This window comes from Myotis brandtii, unplaced genomic scaffold (genome assembly GCF_000412655.1).
Source record: "Myotis brandtii unplaced genomic scaffold, ASM41265v1 scaffold958, whole genome shotgun sequence".
NCBI lineage: Eukaryota > Metazoa > Chordata > Mammalia > Chiroptera > Vespertilionidae > Myotis > Myotis brandtii.
Window position 1 is genome coordinate 626,342 of NW_005371960.1, and position 7,976 is coordinate 634,317.

Genomic DNA, 7,976 nt, shown 5'->3' on the forward strand with positions numbered 1-7,976 from the left:
CACAGGAGCTGGAACAAGAGGACTGACTAGTCTATTTTTTCCTTGTCAGATTATTGTCTAAATTAGGAATGTCCTCCATGATGGCGAGGCATTGTGCCAAAAAGTGCTCTAATGGAAAGAACATGATCTTGGGAATTACGTTGACAGGATCAAATTTTGACTGTGTTCATCCCTGTTGTATGACTTTGAATAAATTATTTTGTAAGTGTTTTATTTTTTTCATCAGTCACTTAGGGAATTAGCACCTATAGGATTCTGAGCATATAATAGATAATAAGTCTTTTAACATTTTTAATGCTGAGATTCTTAAAAAACCTGTAATAGGTTCAAATATTCACTAAATGTTTGCTACTTTTAAAGCTTGTGAGATGAGATCCAGTCTATGGTTCTAGAACAGGGGTCCTCAAACTACGGCCCGCGGGCCACATGCAAATACAAATATTGTATTTGTTCCCGTTTTGTTTTTTTACTTCAAAATAAGATATGTGCAGTGTGCATAGGAATTTGTTCATAGTTTTTTTTAAACTATAGTCTGGCCCTCCAACGGTCTGAGGGACAGTGAACTGGCCCCCTGTTTAAAAAGTTTGAGGACCCCTGCTCTAGAACATAGTAGTACTTCTGGCCTGTGTCAGGATCAAACCCATTATACTCCCTCACAGTCCATATTTCCCCTAAAATGTTACTTTTCACCTCTGTCCCTCCACTTACCGCAGGAGATGTCCTAACAGGCAGGATAGGGCCTTTGAAGCCAGGCAACTGGATCCTACATTCCTAATCACTACGCTAATGATAAAAATAAATGTCACTTTCCTTGTGCTTGAAGGTCTTCTGTCTAGTATGGGCAACTGGTAAATAAACAGTTTTAACATAGTATAATATAAATTTACATGAGGAAATTGAAGAAAGTTTCACAAAACTTTTTCATGAAGGAAAAGATAATTGGTTGAATCTTGAAGGAAAAATAGATATGAGGTTTAGGGTTAAGAGAGGGAGGAGAAGAGATTGCAAGTAAAGGAAATGGTGAAGTGCCTACCATAGGGCTTGGCACATAGTAGGTGTTTAATATACAGGGTGGGGAAAAACTAGGTTTATAGTTGTTTGTATGGAAAATAATACAATAATTAATATATATTAATTCAAGAAAAAACTCTGTTTCATGTACTCACAACTGTAAAACCTACTTTTGCTCTACCCTATATGCTGGTGAAAGAAAGCACATATGCTTTTTGCAATGGAAAAAATGAAAGTTTGAGGTAACTGGATGCCTGGTGGCAACTGATAGGAGACAAGGCCGGTAAGGTGGATCGGATGGCCAAGGCCCAAAACCTAGAGCAGATAGTTTAGACTTCATTCTATAGGGAAATACTTGGAGCTTTTAGAGACAAGTGACTGCATCGGATTCTTATTTTATAAAGACACCATATCTTATCAATTTCAAGACCCTTTCACAATATTTTAACAACTCTGAAGGTGAGGTGTATCCCACAGTTGATTTCATGTCACAGTTTAATCAACAGTTGTTTACTTTCTTTCCCAGTGGTTTATAAAATAACTAGAGGCCCGGTGCATGAAATTTGTGCAGGGGAGGGGGTCCCTCGGCCCGGCCTGCACCCTCTCGAAATCCAGGGCCTTCCAGGGGATGTCCGACTGCTGGTTTAGGCCCGGCCCCAAATGTCACAGCTGAGGTTCTTGGAAGTGGCCCAGCAAAGTTCCTTCCTGCCTTCTTCCTGCCCTGACCCCAAGTCTATGGCTTAAAAATCAGGGCACCAGGCTGGGGCTGAGCACCCCAGGGGCCTTTGTAAACATGGCAGCTACAGGCAGGGGGAGCTTGGGGGAACTGTAGGAACTGGTGGAGGCAGCAAGAGCCAGGGGAGGGCAGTGCCCATGGGGAAAGGGGGCATGGGGTGGAGGAGGTATGCTCCTCTGAGACTTAGAGGTACAGAGACTAAGAGAGACAGAGAGGACAGAGATGGAGATAGAACGAGTGACAGAAAGAGAGAGACTCAGAAAAAGCAAGAGAGAGATTGAGACAGAGAAAGATTCACAAAGAAGAGAGACAGACAGACAGAAAGATGGAGTCCTGCTCTGTATGAGTCAGCGGGGCCCGGGGCTCACATGGGATGTGTCAGTGTGATGGTAAGGCATAGTTGTGTCGCACGAGGGAGGTGTGCTGGTCATGCAGCACCAGCTCCTTCAGAGACCCGTACAGGTTGTAGGGCTCCGCAGAACCCAAGCCAGTGGCCATGCGGTAGATGACATAGTGCTGGGTATCGCCATCCACCACCACCGAGCAGGCACAGCAGCCCCGCTGGCTGCTCTCACGGATGAGGAAGGTACCCTCCCGCCTGCTGTTCAGCATTTCCTCAGCCGGCATGCGTTGATCTTGCCCACATACTAGGTTCGTTCCTCATGGTGGGGAGGTCATCCTCATCCTCCAACAGTGCATACTGGTCTTCAGGCTCATTTTTGATTCCCAACCACTCCTTGATTTTCTTCTGCCGGGCGCCTTTCTGGCTGAGCCATACCAGCTACTGGTCTCGGATCTTGCGCAGCTGCATGAGGTCTGGCTTCAGGCTGTTCACGCGCTGATCGAGCTCCCGGTTGTCCGAGGCCTGTGCCCGCAGCTCCTGTTCCAGCTTCCCGCGGCTCTCGTGGGTCCCCGCAATGCGAGACTTGCGCCGTTCTGAGCTCAGCAGGATCCTCTGCATCTCTTTTTCATGGCCCGCATGCCAAGCACTCCAGGTACTCCTGGCTGCACTTCTCTTGAGTCTGGCTCTTCGAAGATCTTGATGGTTTCATTGAAGGCTTCGATTGCGTGCGCTTCATCTGCAGTTCCTGGGAGGTGCGTGTGTGCTCCTCGTAGAGCTGGTCCTACTCGCGCTCTTTGTCCTCTGCTTCAAACCAAGGTAACAAAGGAAACCTTTAATTCTGATCTTCCTCGAGGCAAGGGAACAGCAAACCTCAATTGAAAGAATTTCCTGCCAGAAGTCACATCCAAATACTGCAGACTGAGAACTATAGGGCTGACCATGTACATGTGCAGTAACAGGCTGACGGTCTAGCAGCCGTAGGCGCCCAGGAGTCCTCCACAATCCCACAATCCTCTGGTCGCACACTTCGGGTTTTTCTAGCTCCTCCTTAAGTGGTGTTTCCTTCAGTCGCGGCCTCTAGTTGGAGAGGGTTTTTCTGTTCTTTGACGTTGATAGCTGTTTAGTATTTGGAATCAGTGAAGTTGCTGCCGTGAACATGTCGGTCCCAAGCGCACTCATGAGACAACCGCCCATTCAGTCCCCGGCTGGCGCCGTCCTGGTCGCAATGAGAAAGGTACTGAGCTGAGCCGTTTTCCATCGGATCTTCCTCTTCCTTCCCCAGCACAATCCAACCCCGCAGACTCTTAAGACCTTCCCCTCTATTTCTTCGACTTTCCCCCATCACACTCGCACCCTATTGCATTGCCTAGGGGTGCCCCTAACTGCTCCCTAGGGGGTCGGCGGGGGGGCAGCTTGGGCGAGGGGCCGTGGTGTTCTGGTCTCTGGTCGTTAGGTTTGCTGGCTTTATATCTATATCTATACATATAGATAGATATAGATATATAGATATATAGACATAGATAGATGTTGCTGCTTGCATGTGATGGTATCTTCTATTTAATAAAAAGTTGAAATTATGGCAGCAGAGGAACAGAGGGACAATGACTGGAAACCAGAAAACTCGTTGGGAGACTTACCAGATAGCATAGCTGTGGGGTAGTGGGCTGTGATGCAAAACGTAATATGACGCAATAGATTTTGAAATTCTAAAATAGATTCGGGGCTCCCTGAGTCTAACAGGTTGAACAACTTCTGGGTCTTCATCTTGTTCCTTACCGCATTGGTGAGAACCTAAAAAAAAGCTCCTAGCTTTTCATTAAAACCACATTTTCTTAGGTGAATAACTTAATTGTAAAGAATACCATGTAGCATCTATTAGGAATCAACATTTTGTGAGGAAAAGTACAGGCCCGTTGAGCTGGAGGCCCCTTGAGTGCCCTACCCAAGGGCGTCTGCTCTTTGCCCTGAACTTTCTTACAGAAATAAAGAAAGTTTAAAGTCCTGGAAGATGCTTCAGATACCCCTGGTTCAACTCCTTCATTTTATAGACGAGGAAAATGAGCTTTTGGGGATGCTGTTCACCTTAAATTTGCTGACTCTTAGCAGCCTCATCCACGGAGGCTCTAGCTTGGTCCCCCACCCCCGTCCCTCCGCATTGCAGGTTCCTTGTCTACCTGCCTCTGGATGTGCCCTGACTCCAGTTATTGAGCAGACAGCAGGAAAGGACCTTTTGCCTCTAATTGCCGCAGTTCAGGGTTAATCCATTTGTTATTAGTTCCCCTGTCTTTTTTTGGATTCATTCTATAGCTGGAATCTAATTCCTTTTGTCTAAATACCTGGTTATCGGCATCCAAACCTCAGCTGATGAGTGGTGGTGTCTGGGTTGTGCTCTGTTGCCTGGGCATTTGCTGCCTGAGTTTCTAATGGGCACCACCTGTCGCTCTGTGCACCAGCTCCTTCCACACCACCCTGAGGCACTTCACCTGGTCCAGAATAGCAGTCTCTAGAAAACAGAACTCCCCCTGTTTTTTTCCCTCCATCTGACTCCAGGGGTGCTGGATGGAGTTCTGTTGAGTATTTACTTCTTTTAGAAAACAGAACTCCCCGCATTACTGTTTTTTTTCCCTCCATCTGACTCCAGACTGTTTATATGGGGTGCTGGATGGAGTTCTGTTGAGTATTTACTTCTTTCTCCAAGCCCAAACTCTGGAACACTTATTCAACATGAACATCCCCTTCTTCTTCTTCTTCTTCTTTTTTTTTTTATCTCTAAGAAACAGTACACACCAGTAGGCTGTGCAAGACTCATCCCTTCTTATGGATTAGGCCAACTTTTCTCTTCATTGGGGATCCCTTCTAATTGGCCTCATTGGTCAGGTGCTTGTTCTGATTATCAGTGCCCATGGAGTTTAGTTCTTAAATAATTTTAATGTTTTCTCTGCTTCCTAGCAACCATTCACTGAGCACATGGAATGGAGTATATGCTAAATGCTTTGCGTATCTCAACTCCTTTCCTCTTCATAGCAATCTCATCGTAAGGTGTGATCAGATATCTCCACAGAAGAGGGACTGAAGCTCAGAGACACTACATAAATATCCCAAGGTCATAGGCCATGTGCCCGAGTTAAGACTGAGACCCAGGTTTGGTGACGCATACTTTATGCCTCATTATGACACTGTAGCACCCCCTATCCAATGCCAACTCATCCTACATTGAGTCTGACCTGGTTATCTCATTCCAGAACTAGAACATCGCAGTGGGCTGCTGGGGCTTCCATGCGTCACTTGCAGACCAGGGCAGTGGCTGTTCACCTGTTCAGCACATTGAGTTTACCCAGCCTTAGTGATCAACTGAGCTTCCAGGGTTTCCCACCCCTTCGGCATCCAGCTTGCCCTTGTCCTGTTTCTCAACTATCTAAACCAGTGGTTCTCAACCTTCCTAATGCCGCGACCCTTTAATACAGTTCCTCATGTGGTGGTGACCCCCAATTTCATTGTTACAAATTGAGCATAGTTAAAGCATAGTGATTAATCACAAAAACAATATGTAATTATATATGTGTTTTCCGATGGTCTTAGGCGACCCCTGTGAAAGGGTCGTTCAACCCCCAAAGGGGTCGCGACTCACAGGTTGGGAACCGCTGATCTAAACCCTGCTTAGGTGATGCAGAAACTAGAGACCTGTGCAAGAATTAGAACATACATTTTTATTCTCTTATTACATTCGAAAAGCCACCAAAGGACTAAGGTGAGAGTGCCCTTTGGTTTCTGATTTGTATCTCACACTAGAAATCTCTCTTTTATTTTTAAGTTCTTAAAATGAAATTTGAGGAGTCTGAATATATCATCAGGACAGCTTACCTCCAAATAGAGCAATAGAAGTACATGTAAGCAATGCCTTAAAGTATGCCTTGTGGTCTAGGTTTGAGCAGGCCATGAAACCACACAATATTGCACTTAATAGTAGCTATTAGATAGCTGAGCCCTAAATGTTCTTGGTTCTATTATACATACTTTATGTGCATCCTCTCATTGAATGCCCAGCAGCATTGTGCAGTAGGAGCTATTATCTTCATTTTATAGATGAGGAAACCAAGGCACAGAATAGCTAAGTAGCTTGTCTTGGGTCGTTATCCAGGTCGTAAGTGAAAGATTTGGGATTTGAAGATAGGCAATCTGATTTTAAAGCACAGGCTCTTAATCAAGCCTAATGATTAGAATGTTTTACTTAAGTATATAAGAATTGAATATACAGATGAGTATAGTTTTCAAAGCACTAACATTGTCACTTTGGGAAAATAAATCTATTTTCTAAGAATGTTGCCATTTCTCAATATATTTTTGGAACTGACCTCTGATTCAATTGCAAATCTACAAGGAAATTAGACTCATTAGGCTCATACGTGGGTTTTGATTAAAAGCAGCATTAACATAGTATAAAAGTACTTCTGTTAATCAATAAAAATGATGAACATTGCCTTCCCCAAATGGAAATGTACAAGGACAGGTAACTTACAAAAGGAGAAATATAAATGACCGATAAACAAATGAAAAGATGTTCAACTAAATATAGCCAAAGACATGCAAATTAAAATGAGAAAACACTTTTCATCTATCAGATTGATAAAAATTTTAAAAAATCCTCTCCCAGCCAGAGCTTGACAAACATTTTTTTCTTATTTAAAAAAACTTTTAAAAAATATATTTTATTGATTTTTTACAGAGAGGAAGGGAAAGGAATAGAGAGTTAGAAAAATCAATCAGCTGCCTCCTGCACAGCCCCTACTGGGGATGTGCCCACAACCAAGGTACATGCCTTTGACCGGAATTGAACCTGGGACCCTTCAATCTGCAGGCCAATGCTCTATCCACTGAGCCAAACCGGTTAGGGCAACAAACATTTTTAAAGATTGGCTATATCCAGGATTAGCAAGATGAGGTCAATAAATACCTTTCGAATTACTGGCAGTGGTAAAACTTGGTATAATTTTTCTGGAAGGCAGTTTAGCAATACACATCAAAATATTAGCTGGACAAATCCCTGATCCAGATATCACAATTTTAAGAGTTTAAGAAAAGAATTCTTAGAAAACTTCTTATTCTAAGAAGAAGAGAATGCAGTTAGATGTACAAATTTTAATAACCAGGATGCCAATTATAGTGTCGTTTATGGTTAAAAAAATAAAACATAAACTAACTGTCTGTTAATGGAGTTTTGAGTAAATAAATCTATGTAATGGAATATTATAGTTATTAAGATAAAATGTTGTTTTATGTTGACTATTTTGGAGAAATATTCACAATACAGTGCTCATTTTTAAAAGCAGGTGATAATATAACAATTACAGTAGAATCTTAGCTTACCTCACTCTATTTGTATCTATCTGTATCTCTATACCTATCTCTCTATACACAAACACACATATATTCTGGAAAAGCTATTCACCTAATACATTAAGAGTGATCATCTGTGTGTGTTAGGATTTCATACATTTTAAAAATATATTTTTCATGCCATTATTATTTCATGCAATGTATTCTTATATTGTTAAATTTTAATTTTACAATATTCTCTTTATAATCAAAAAAATAAAAATATTTACATTTTGGGGAAAAATGACTATGACCTAGCTAGATCATCCACAATCTTTATCAGACATGGTTTGCAATAATTTTGGAGTGTATTATAGATAAGAAATACACTCACAGATGAATATTTTGTTATGTGAAATAGAAACAATGTCAAAAGAGAATTTATACAACTATTTCATAATATCATTGAAACGAGAGTCTCCCAATGATGACAACATTTAAATGCTCAACATTTATTTGAAGATATAATTCTGGACTGTTTGTTAACAAAATCATCTCCCCACTTTTACTGGT

The 7,976-nt window shown here is 42.3% G+C and overlaps 1 pseudogene; it reads right to left on the reverse strand.

Annotated features, from left to right (window-relative positions):
- Positions 1-2,125: 2,125 nt before the first annotated feature.
- LOC102251212 lies at positions 2,126-3,854 on the reverse strand (annotated as a pseudogene).
- Positions 3,855-7,976: the final 4,122 nt, after the last annotated feature.